The following is a 13,567-nucleotide window of genomic DNA, read 5'->3' on the forward strand; positions in this document are numbered from 1 at the left end:
AGATAGATAGATGTGCTAAACTATTGCAATTAATTGTTTTGAATGATGATATTACAGACAACTTTTGTTTTCATTATACTTTTCTCTATTTAATACATTTTTCACAATGAATATGTATTACTTTTATAATCACAAAAGAGTATTTTTTTTTTAAAGCAAGCTGAAAACTTTTCAACCAAACACTTCCAACTTCTGAATTGAAATCTGGACATGCCTTCAGTAGTAAGAGTAAGGCAGAAGGATCTTAGAATCTAGCACAAAGCCTATGAGAAACAGTAGTTGGGGGTGAGGAAATGGTAGCTTAGAGAATTTTTTTCTTGTCTGTAGATAGAAACATAGAGAAGAGACAGAATAGAGTTTTTAAGTGTGCCTTATACATCTGCATCTTTGTCAGAGGCAGATTATCCCCTGTTGTGCCATCATTTTGGGAAGGAGAAAGAGCAACACCAGTCAAGCACTCACAGGAGTCAGAGAGGTTACATAAAGGCAATAAAGAAAATGAATTGGATCTGCAAGCAGATAACCAGAATATTCTGGTACAACAGTTAGGCAAATGGGCATCCCAACCTTTCTTTAAAACCTTTCATTTTTATACCAAAGGTTAGGTAATTACAACCAACACAGAGAGCTCTTCTAAAATAAGAACATCGGGACAGAGAATCAGAAAGTTCACAGAGTGAGGAACGGAGGAAAGGAAACCAAGCATGTTATCAGTTCAGTTCAGTTCAGTTCAGTCACTCAGTCGTGTCCGACTCTTTGTGACCCCATGAATCGCAGCACACCAGGCCTCCCTGTCCATCACCAACTCCCGGAGTTCATTCAGACACGTCCATCGAGTCAGTGATGCCATCCAGCCATCTCATCCTCGGTGGTCCCCTTCTCCTCCTGCCCACCCATCCCTCCCACCACCAAAGTCTTTTCCAATGAGTCAATTCTTCACATAAGCTGGCCAAAGTACTGGAGCTTCAGCTTTAGCATCATTCCTTCCAAAGAAATCCCAGGGCTGATCTCCTTCAGAATGGATTGGTTAGATATCCTTGCAGTCCAAGGGACTCTCAAGAGTCTTCTCCAACACCACAGTTCAAAAGCATCAATTCTTCGGCTCAGCTTTCTTCACAGCCCAACTCTCACATCCATACGTGACTACTGGAAAAATCATAGCCTTGACTAGACGGACCTTAGTCAGCAAAGTAACGTCTCTGCTTTTGAATATGCTATCTAGGTTGGTCATAACTTTTCTTCCAAAGAGGAAGCGTCTTTTAATTTCATAGCTGCAGTCACCATCTGCAGTGATTTTGGAGCCCCCCAAAAATAAAGTCTGACACTGTTTCCCCTGTCTCCCCATCTATTTCCCACGAAGTGATGGGACCGGAAGCCATGATCTTCATTTTCTGAATCTTAAGCTTTAAGCCAATTTTTTCACTCTCCTCTTTCACTTTCATCAAGAGGCTTTTTAGTTCCTCTTCAGTCTCTGCCATAAGGGTGGTGTTATCTGCATATCTGAGATTATTGATATTCCTCCCAGCCATCTGGATTCCAGCTTGTGTTTCTTCCAGTCCAGTGTTTCTCATGATGTACTCTTGTAGCCCATATTATAGCAATAAGTGCTCTCTCTAAAATATCTGCTCTGAGGTATGTTCCTGGCATTCCCCTTTCCTATATCCATGGGGTAGGATTTCTGAGACATATAAAAAAATGAAAATATACTAGAAAAAATGGAATTGATATGTCAGAGATTTTAATAACATAAAACAAGTTATAATGAATATTACAGTAAAAGTAATCCAGAATATTATAAAATGAAGACAAATCCACCCACACAAAACAAACGAGTTACATTATATGAAAAAACTTATATTGGAAATAATTTAGTAGAAGAGTTGAAGAGCAGAATGGATGCAGCCAGTAAAAATAATAATAATTAAAAAAAGAAATAATGAGTTACAAGGGAGAGAAACTCTTCCTGATATCATTAGGAAGAGATGGAAAATATAAAAGTTTAAAGATATTGTAGATAGAAGTATTCATTGCCATAGTAGTGATTGTAAAGGAGATAAATAAATAATTTAACTGAATAAGACCAAACATTTCCATGAATTAAAGAAGCAGAGATGTGAAATCTCAGATTAAAATTGCATTTAGAATGCAAAGAGTAGACATTAAAATTTCACTTAATGCTTAAATATACAGATAAATTGAAGATATGAAAGAGAAAATCTCTAAAAGCTTCCAGATATTTAAATCAAATCATTTATTGATGACCAAACAAGCAGGAAGATATATATTTTATACAGCTACATATAAACTATATATGCCTATTTCAAAACTACACAAAATTTCATTGATATATATATAAACACATGATATTAAGTGTCTATGGGAGGGCAATGGAAGTGAGATTTTGAAAGGAGGCTGGAGGGAAAGAGATATTTGCAAATAAAAGAATATAGAATGAATGTTGTAGAAAGAAACAATTGGAGCTATTAAGCTATTAATATACACAAAAACAACAGAGATATTATGGCAAACTCTCAGTATTTACAAAAAAATTTAGAGATATGAGAATAATAATCACTGTGATACCATGGAGAAAATTCAGAATTTTCCACAGTTTAGTATGATCCACACAGTCAAAGGCTAATATGTAATTAAATCTCAGTGTGGATTACAATAAACTGTGGAAAATTCTGAAAGAGATGGGAATACCAGACCACCTGAACTGCCTCTTGAGAAATCTGTATGCAGGTCGGGAAGCAACAGTTAGAGCTGGACATGGAACAACAGACTGGTTCCAAATAGGAAAAGGAGTACATCAAGGCTGTATATTGTCACCCTGCTTATTTAACTTATATGCAGAGTACATCATGAGAAACGGTGGACTGGAAGAAACACAAGCTGGAATCAAGATTGCCGGGAGAAATATCAATAACCTCAGGTATGCAGATGACACCACCCTTATGGCAGAAAGTGAAGAGGAACTAAAAAGCTTCTTGATGCAAGTGAAAGAGGAGAGCAAAAAAGTTGGCCTAAAACTCAACATTCAGAAAACAAAGATCATGGCATCTGGTCCCATCACTTCATGGGAAATCGATGGGGAAACAGTGGAAACTGTGTCAGACTTTATTTTTCTGTGCTCCAGAATCACTGCAGATGATGACTGCAGCCATGAAATTAAAAGACACTTACTCCTTGGAAGAAAAGTTATGACCAACCTAGATAGTATATTCAAAAGCAGAGACATTACTTTGCCGACTAAGGTCCGTCTAGTCAAGGCTATGGTTTTTCCAGTAGTCAGTAGATGGCATCACCGACTCAATGGACATGAGTTTGAGCAAGCTCTGGGAGATGGTGAAGGACAGGGAATCTTGGTGTGCTGCAGTCCATGGGGTTGCAAAGTGTGAGACATGACTGAGCAACTGAACTGAACTGAAGGAATTTTTATTTCCTTAAGTCTATAACCTGTCTTGCATATTTTTACATGGAAGGGTGAGTACTTAGCACTTGCCAGGCACCATGCTGAAATCATTATGTTACCTCATTCAGTTTTTGGGAGCGGGTAGTTTTTTCTTCATATTACACTGATCAGAAAAGTAAGGAGTTGTAAGGCAAAGTAATTTGATCAAAGTCACCTGGTACTTAGGAATAAGTTTTTTGCATAGTAGAGAAGACATGAGCTAGCCCATTTATCTCTTGGTACTCATTTCCCACATTTCCTCCTAACTGAATTCAACCACATTTTTTAGTCTTCTCAATACTCAGTGCTTTCTTTTGCCTTGACTATTAGCATTTTAAATTACATATGAATGCATAGCTCCTGATAGCCATTCCCAAAACTCTTTACTCTACATGTTTAATTTTACAAGCAATTATTTTGAGTATTCCCTGACCCTTCTCAATGGAAGATTAATAATTCTATGTGGACTTATTGTATACTTACATAGTCCCTACTAAACACATATCACAATATGTTATGGATACTGTGCTGAACTGCCTGCCAGCTCTCCTTCATACATGAGGTGTTCATTACTCCAACTGCTTTAGAATATTGATAGCTGATGGTTCTAAGCAGAGTCATTCTTCCAGAATTACCATTCAACAAAGAAACAGCTCTTAATTTAAGGCCATACTCCCTCCTCTGAAGTAGGTCATATCCAATGATTGTTAAATGCAGGTATACAAAGGTCCAGGGCCCTTGACTCAGGATAATACAACTTTGAAAATCATATCAGCCCTAGAATATTTGGAAGAACCTTCTGAGACCTTTGTTAACACTTCATCTCATCTCTTTCTAATCTTACTGCCTTATTTCCCATCACAAATGTTGATCTTGAGAACATTTCTCCCCCCAAAATTATGGTATACCTATTGACACCTCAGGCTGTCTTCTAAAGGACACAGTCTAAAGCTCCTATTTTTTTTTTTACTTCTTGGTTGTCTACCTCAATAAATTTCAAATCCCATGAAGACAAAAGATATGTTTATCTTTCTCTTCACTCTCCAGAGTAGAGAGGCCATTCAATGCCAAGTGAAAATGTACTCACCAAATGAATGAATAAGAAAAAAATGGAATCCAAACTTGTATCTGGCTGACTCAAAAGTCTAAGCTTCTTCAATTATGGAATATAATACTGCTTTCTTAGGGGACTCAAACACAAAATAGGAGGGAAAAGATACACTTCTGTCAAGATTAATTAGCCTCATGTTATGCCAATCGAAAAATCCTCAAGAGAAGACAATAGCCTTTTAGAAAACATGCAGCATATCATTGTTTAAGCAAAGCCAGTCTGTATATAAGTAAAACATATAATTTCTCACCTAATTAAGCCAACTAGTCAAATCATACACCATAAAAACTTATTGTGCATTAATCATTGCTTTAATTAAAACAAAGAACTCAATTCTACCTCCAGGTATATTAGAGTATGCAAATTTCTTTCTTCTTCTAACCTAAGTTCTACTATATGACTTGAACTGATGGGAATATTTGCCTAATGTGAACCTATAAAACACTAAGCATAGTAAATATCATAATTTCACACCTATAACACATTTCACTATGAATTCCCAAACAGATTTCAAAATAATTCATAACTGATTAGGATAATAGAGCAATGCACTTCATAATGGATTATCAAAAGCCTGAAGCTAAATTTCAGAGGGAACTTAATTTTTAAAACTCTATTTTATTATGAGGACAAACTTAAGATAACTACATTAAAAGATGCAAGAGTCATCATTTTTCAAATGTTCATATTTATAGAAATGCAAATTAAATTCAATTGTCATATCCTGCTAACCTAATTTTTAAATACAAATTTCACGGAGATTCTGAAATCCAACATTTTGGTGTATAATACATACCTATATACATTCAGTTCATTTTATTTCAATCACTCAGTCGTGTCTGACTCTTTGCAACCCCATGGATTGCAGCATGCCAGGCATCCCTGTCCACCACCCACTCCCGGGGTTTGCTCCAACTCATGTCCATCAAGTCAGTGATGCCATCCAACCATCTCATCCTCTGTTGACCCTTTCTCTTCCTGCCTTCAATCTTTCCCAGCATCAGAGTCTTTTTCAGTTAGTCAGAATTTCACATCAGATGGCCAAAATATTGGAGCTTCTACTTCAGCATCTGTCCTTCTAATGAATATTCAGGACTCATTTCCTTTAGGATGGACTGGTTTGATCTCCTTGCAGTCCGAGGGACTCTTAAGAGTCTTCTCCAACACCACAGTTGAAAAGCATCAATTCTTTGCCATTCAGCTTACTTTATGGTGCAACTCTCATATCCATATGTGACTACTGGAAAAAAAAACATAGCTTTGACTAGATGGACATTTGTAGGCAAAGTGATGTATCTGCTTTTTACTTTTTTTCTTTTTAAATTCATTTATTTATTTTTAGTTGAAGGATAATAGCTTTACAGAATTTGTTGTTTTCTGTCAAACTTCAACATGAATCAGCCATAGGTATACACATATCCCCTTCCTTTTGAACCTCCCTTCCATCTCCCTCACCATCCCACCCCTCTAGGTTGATGCAGAGCCCCTGTTTGAGTTTCCTGAATCACACAGCAAATTCCCACTGGATATCTATTTTACATATGGTAATCTGAGGTTACGTGTTACTCTCTCCATACATCTCCTCCCCTCTCCCCATGTTTATAAGTCTATTCTCTGTCTGTTTCTCTACTGTTGCCCTGTAAATAAATTATTCAGTACCATTTTTCTAGATTCCATATATATGTCTTAGAATACAATACTTATCTTTCTCTTTCTGACTTACTTCATCTGTATAATAGGCTCTAGTTTCACCCACCTCATTAGAACTGACTCAAATGCATACCTTTTTATGACTAATATTCCATTATGTAATGTACCAAACTTCTTTATCCATTCATCTTTTGATAGACATCTAAGTTGCTTCCATGTCCTAGCTATTGTAAATAGTGATGCAGTGAACAATGGGAATAGCAGAAAAAAAAGCAACCCAATCAAAAAGTGGGGAAAAGACCAAAATAGACATTTCTCCAAAGAAGACATACAGATGGCTAGCGAACACATGAAAAGACGCTCAACGTCCCTCATTATTACAGAAATGCAAATCAAAACTGTATTGAGATATCACCTCACACCAGAATGTCTACAAACGATAAATGTTGGAGAGGGTATGGAGAAAAGGGAATGCTCTTTCACTGTTGTTGGGAAAGTAAATTGATACAGCCACTATGGAAGATGGTATGGAGGTTCCTTAAAAACTAGTAGTAAAACCAACATATGACCCAGCAATCTCACTCCTAGGCATATACTCTGAGGAAAGCAAAATTGAGAAAGACACAAGTATCCCATTGTTCCTTGTATTTACTTTTTAATATGGAGTCTAGGTTTGTCAAAGCTTTTCTTCCAAGGAGTGTCTTTTAATTTCATGGCTGCAGTCACCATCTGCAATGATTTTGGAGCCCAAGAAAATAAAGTCTGACACTGTTTCCATTGTTTCCCCATCTATTTGCCATGAAGTGATGTGGCCAGATGCTATGATCTTTATTTTTTTGAATTTTGAATTTTAAGCCAGCTTTTTCACTCTCCTCTTTCACTTTCATCAAGAGGCTCTTTAGTGCCTCTTCATTTTCTGCCATAAGGTGGTGTCATTGACATATCTGAAGTTTTTGATATTCCTCTGAGCAATCTTGATTCCACTTTGTGCTTCATCCAGTCCAGAATTTTTCATGAAGACACTGCATATAAGTTAAATAAACAAGGTGACAATAAACAGCCTACACACACTCCTTTCCCATATTTGAACCTGTCCATAGTTCCATGTCTGATTGTAATTGTTGTGTCTTGATCTGCATTTGATTTGATGCAAATCCTCTTGATCCTCTTGATTTCTCAGGAGGCAAGTAAGGTGTTCTGGTATTCCCATCTCAAGAAGAATTTTCAGTTTGTTGTGATCCACACAGTCAAAGGCTTTAATGTAGTCAAAGAAGCAGAAATAGATGTTTTCTGGAATTCTCTTGCTTTTTCTATGATCCAATGGATGTTGGAAATTTATTCTCTGGTTCTTCTGCCTTTTCTAAATCCAGCTTGTACATCTGGAAATTCTAGGTTCATGTAGTGTTGAAGCCTAGCTTGGAGAATTTTGAGCATTACTTTACTAGTGTATGAGATTGAAAGACTCATTTCCTAGGCAGGTTGGTAAGAACTCTAGGGGTCCCCAAGAAGAGAGGGGTCTGGAATTCTCAAGGAAGAAGAAAGGACAAACTTTTTTTTCCCCTCTACATTCTTCAGGATTATATAGCAAAAATGTATCCTGCTTGAGGACAGTCTCTGGAAAAAACCTTCTGGATAATCCTGTTATCTTAAAATGTAAATAATGAGAGTAGGTCTAGTGAGGTCTTTACAACCTCCAGACATTCTTTCGATTCACTGTAATAACTAATTGGAGAGTATATAACTCCATTGCTAACACTAGCAAGGAGGTACTCTTTCTGCCCCCTTCTGATGCCTATGTCAGAAGCATTCTCTATCTCCTTTATACTTTAATAAAACTTTATACCACAAAAGCTCTGAGCGATCAAGCCTCATCTCTGGCCCCAGATTCAATTCTTCTCCTCCAGAGGCCAAGAATCCTGGCATCGTTTCGTGGTTCAGCAACAACCTTTCATTTGGGGGGCTTGTCCAGGATTCTTCAGGACAATGTAAGGATGCTTGGAGCTCTAGTTCTTTGTTCTCCTAGTGAACACATTTTCTGCTGTACTTTACTAACTCTATGGTGTGCTTGTGTGAATGAATTAAATGCCCTGTACAAAGAAAGTGAGGAGCCCTGCTCTGTGATTCCACGGCGACCTCATACAGCTTATGGCAGAAACGTGTCGGGGGTTTATACCTACCTGCCAATGCCAAGAGGTACCCAATGTCTCCTTCAGGGACCTATCAGAAATGGCCAAAACGTTTGGACCAAACTCTCCTTTCTCAGTCAAACTTTTTGGTCTCTTTGACCATTTCATAACTCCTTGGAAATTAGAAGTACTAACCTAATTATACAGATCTTAGATTTTCAAGGGACTTGTGATCTTTGCTGTTACTGTGTACTATGCCTTAGGTCCCAAACTTGGATTGGTAGTTAGGAAGCACCTAGCCTCACTAGGAGTTGAAAGTTCGGAAGTTAGATGGACCTCTAGCTCCAACAGCATCTCTGAAATTAAAGGTTACTCAGATTGGAACTGCAATTTTTTTTTTCCTTTGGTAACCATGGCTCTTATTGGACCAGAGGAGGCTGTTATACTGGTGTGGTGACGCCTGGAAGGAACATTTCAGTTTTATGTTCGTATCAGTCTTATTGTGGTCAGGAAGAGACTCAGGGTCATGCACAGTCACTCAGGTGATGAATGTTTCCCTCAACAGCCTTAGCTTAGAAGGCATTCCAGAAGGTTCCTGTGATTGCACCCTGGGTGGCATCAGAGGTAAGCAAGGTTTTAATGGTGAGGAGCTGGACGGCAGTCAGGAATGCCATCAGGTCTACCGCTGGTGCATCCCCAACCCATCTCAGTGGTAGAACTGGGAGGGACGAGTATGGCGCTTGCATCAGTAAGGGACAGAGTAAGTCCAACCAGGAAAGAAAACTTTGGTGTAAACTCTGTCTACACCCCCGTCTAGAGGAGGGAGGGACACCTCTGGTAGAAAGAGTGTACTGGTCACTTTCTCTCTCACAGATGGGAGCTAACAATTCCAGCCTCACTCCTTTGAACTGTATCCTGAAAAATTGGGATAGATTTGATCCCCAAGGCTTAAAGAAGACACACCTGGTCTTCCTATGTGATACTCTATGGCTGTGATACCCACTGGAGGACAGTGAACAGTGGCTGGTTGGAGGGTCTCTTAAGTATAATACTGTTTTACAATTAGGCATGTTCTGTAGAAAACAAAGGAAATACGTAGAAGTAGCATACGGGTTGCCCTTTGTCCCTCTGCAAAATATGCCAGACTTGTGTCCTAAGGGTATAGATTTGGGTATGACACCTTCAGCTCCCTCCAGTCCTCCTACTTTGCTAGATGAGACGGAGGACAGGAGACAAAGAGAATAAGAAAAGCAGGTTTCTCCAATCTATCTCTGGGTTCATATGTGCAAAGCAGCCAGAGAGACTGAGGAAAAGCCACACAAGCTGTTGCGTCTTCATGAAGCACCCACCAGGAGAAATAATCAGTCTATGAGAGTTAATAAGTCTTTTTCTTATCAAGAAATACAAAGAAGCAAGGAGAATCTGAGAGACTATTGAGAGGACACAGAAAAATATATTAGAGCTTTTAAAGGTGTTACTTTGCTTTATGACCTTACTTGGAAGGATGTGATGTATATCTGGGACAAACGCTGACTCCCAACTCAAAAACTCGAGTTTTGGGAAAAGCGGTTGCTTATGGAGATGAATGTCTTGGCAATGAATCAGTAGGGAAGAGGGATGATGAGATAACCGCCCTCCCCACTGGGAATCAGTTCAGTTCCGTTCAGTCCCTCAGTCGTGTCCGACTCTTTGCGACCCCATGAATTTCAGCACGCCAGGCTAAAGCTGAAACTCCAGTCCTTTGGCCACCTCATGCGAAGAGTTGACTCATTGGAAAAGACTCTGATGCTGGGAGGGATTGGGGGCAGGAGGAGAAGGGGACGACCGAGGATTAGATGGCTGGATGGCATCACGGACTCAATGGACGTGACTCTGAGTGAACTCCAGGAGATGGTGATGCACAGGGAGGCCTGGCGTGCTGTGATTCATGGGGTCGCAAAGAGTCGGACACGACTGAGCGACTGAACTGAACTGAACTGAACTGAGGCCTCCCTGTCAAAATTAAACCTATAGTAAATCATCCGTTACCTATGACTTTAAGACAATTGAGAGGATTTTTGGGAATTACAGGTTACTGTCCTATTTGGATTCCCGGTTATGGGGAACTTGCCCGGCCTTTATATAAACTTATAGCTGAAACTCAGCAGCCCCAAACCAACAAACTGGTTTGGTCTCCAGATACTCAAAAGGCTTTTAAGGTTCTTCAGACTGCTCTCCTGCAAGCTCCCGCTCTGAGCTTGCCCACAGGGTCAGAATTTAATTTGTTTGTCACTGAAAGAAAAGGTATGACCTTGGGAGTTTTGACACAACACCGAGGGCCTCACCGGCAACCTATTGCTTATCTAAGAAGAGAATTAGATGTAATTTCGCATGGGTGACCTCACTGGCTGAAGCTTTAAAAATAATTAATGTACGAAAACTTATTGTACTGACTTCTCATGATGTGAGTGGAATCTTAAATTCTAAGGTTAATATTTGGATGACAGACAGTAGGCTTCTTAAATATCAGTAATTGTTTTTAGAAGGACCAGTAACTAAGCTTAAAGTTTGTGGAAATTTAAATCCTGCCACTTTCCTTCCTGAGAAGGAAAACAAAACACCTTATTATGATTGTTCCCAATTTCTAACTTTAAACTATGCAGCTCGGGAAGACCTAATGGATACTCCATTAGACAATCCTGACCTGGAAATATGTACGGATGGCAGTTCATTTGTTTGGAATGAAATGGGGGCTTCCCTGGTGGCTCAGAGGTTAAAGCATCTGCCTGGAATGCGGGAGACCTGGGTTCGATCCCTGGGTCAGGAAGATCCCCTGGAGAAGGAAATGGCAATCCACTCCAGTACTCTTGCCTGGAGAATCCCATGGAGGGAGGAGCCTGGTAGGCTACAGTCCATGGGGTTGCAAAGAGTCAGGGGTTGCAAAGAGTCAGACGTGACTGAGGGGTTTCACACCAAAGCAAGTTACGCAGTGGTGACTGCTGAACAGGTTTTAGAAGCAAAATCTCTCCCCTAGGGAACCAGTGTTCAGTTAGCAGAGCTTGTGGCTCTGACCAGAGCTCTAGAGTTAAGCAAAGGGCAGCGGGTAAATATCTACACTGATTTTAAGTATGTTTATTTGACTTTACATGCTCATACTGCAGTATGGAAAGAAAGTTTAAAACAGCAACAGGAGAACCTATTAAACATTTCAGAGAGATTGAGAGACTTTTAACTGCTTTATATTGTCCTAAAGAAGTAGCTGTTATGCATTGCAAAGGGCACAGCAGGGATGGGAGTAAAGTAGCCAAAGGCAATCTGTTGGCTGACTGTCAAGCCAGAAAAGCGGCACTTTCCGAAACCCTTTCACTGCAGATGCCTTTGATCTGGACAGGTCCCGTGGAACAGGAAAAAACACAATATACTGAGGAAGAATTAGAAAGATACGAGAAAAGAGGAGCAAAGACTACTGATAAAGGATGGTTAAAGTCCAAGGATGGACGATTAATAATTCCTGGAAATGCTCAGTGGAAAATTCTTAAGGGTTTACACCAGAGCTTTCATTTGGGTGCAGAGAGTACTTACCAGATGGCTTCTCGTTTGTTTGAAGGTAAAAATGTAAAGAAAACTTTAAAGAATATTATCAAAAAGTGTGAGGCTTGTCAGAAAAATAACCCAAAGACTGAAAAACTAGCAAAATCTGGATTACAACAAAGTGGAAAGTATCCTGGAGAGGATTGGGAAACTGATTTTACTCATATGCCAAAAGCTAATGGGTATTCTTGCTTACAAGTTTGGATGGATACTTTTACTGGATGGATTGAAGCTTTTCCCTGTCGTAGTGAACAGGCTAAGGAGGTTATAAAGATCTTAATCCATGAAATTATCCCCAGGTTTGGGCTGCCACGGAGTCTTCAGAGTGACAATGGCTCTGCCTTTAAAGCTGCTGTAACTCAGCGGGTGTCTAAGGCTCTAGGAATAGAATATCACTTACACTGTTCCTGGAGTCTCCAATCCTCAGGAAAGGTTGAAAAAGCTAATGACATTATCAAAAGACATCTTCAGAAATTAACTCAAGAGATGTAGGACAATTGGATTAAAGTCTTACCCATAGCTTTAATGAGGGCTCAAACTGCCCCCAAAAAGAGGCACTTCCCCCCTTTGAATGTATTTATGGAAGGCCTTTCTTATGCCCAGACATTGTTATAGACCCTGAAGCCTTGGAATTAACTAGTTATGTAACTCAGCTCTCAGCTTTTCAACAGGCATTAACAGAACTCTGGGAGATGACTCCTGACCCAGCCTCTGAGTCAAACAAGCCTCTATTTGAGCCAGGAACCGAGGTCTTCATAAAATCATTGGGGTTTGGGGGCCAATCCCTCTAGCCCTTCTGGGAAGTCCCTTACCAGGTTATTCTTTCTTCTCCCACAGCTGTCAAAGTCCCAGGAATTGATTCGTGGGTACATCCCACTCGAGTTAACAGGTGGCACCCTGACCAGAACTAAGTGACTTCATTTTATGTCTTTACTTTCTATGCTCTGACTTTGTACTTTTCAGATGGGCCTGATAATCTATGTGAGCTTACTTCTGCTGACTCCTAAAATCCTGAGTATGCCGTTTGATCCTCAGGATAATGCCTTCTTATCCTGGGCTCATTCCTATGCTGAATTCCACAATCAGTTTAACTACTGGGTCTGTGGAGCCCTCCCCTCTTCATCAGTAGAGGGGTTCCTGTGGTGGACATCTCCACTTCAAGGAAAATACTTTCTCCAAGTCTGTCAATACCTTTAACAACAATCATTTGTGATGCCTTTTCTTCATCTGAAGACGTCTCACAACCTTAAGATGGACTGATGTAACTATGGCCATAATGTGACTTTTCATTTTGATTTTAACTCGGTTGGCAAATAAGTCTAGATCTAATTTTTTTTTTTTAACCTGACATTTATCAAATATGGGATGGGGTTATATGGTTTACTCCTGAAAAAAGATGTCTAATATCTACTGCCCCTGTATGCTGGAAACAAATAGAGCCATTCCCAGCAGTTAGTCAACAACTTAATTATAATGATTGAAAATACTTGGCATTTTTGCCTCAGGAAATATGCAATGTAATTATTCCCTTGTTTTCCAATCCCAACTCAGGTCTTCCCTTTGTCTGGCTAGGTAGGCACTGATTGGTACTGGATATCTCAGTCACACTGGCTTGCTCCAAACGAGACATATTGGATATGTGGCTCTTACCTATGG

General features: G+C 39.6%; 1 pseudogene; it reads left to right on the forward strand.

Annotated features, from left to right (window-relative positions):
* Positions 1-9,074: 9,074 nt before the first annotated feature.
* Positions 9,075-13,567, forward strand: part of LOC128070096 (kinetochore protein Spc25-like) — a 114,707-nt pseudogene continuing 110,214 nt past the window's right edge.

This window comes from Budorcas taxicolor, chromosome X (genome assembly GCF_023091745.1).
Source record: "Budorcas taxicolor isolate Tak-1 chromosome X, Takin1.1, whole genome shotgun sequence".
In the NCBI taxonomy this organism is placed as follows: Eukaryota; Metazoa; Chordata; class Mammalia; order Artiodactyla; family Bovidae; genus Budorcas; species Budorcas taxicolor.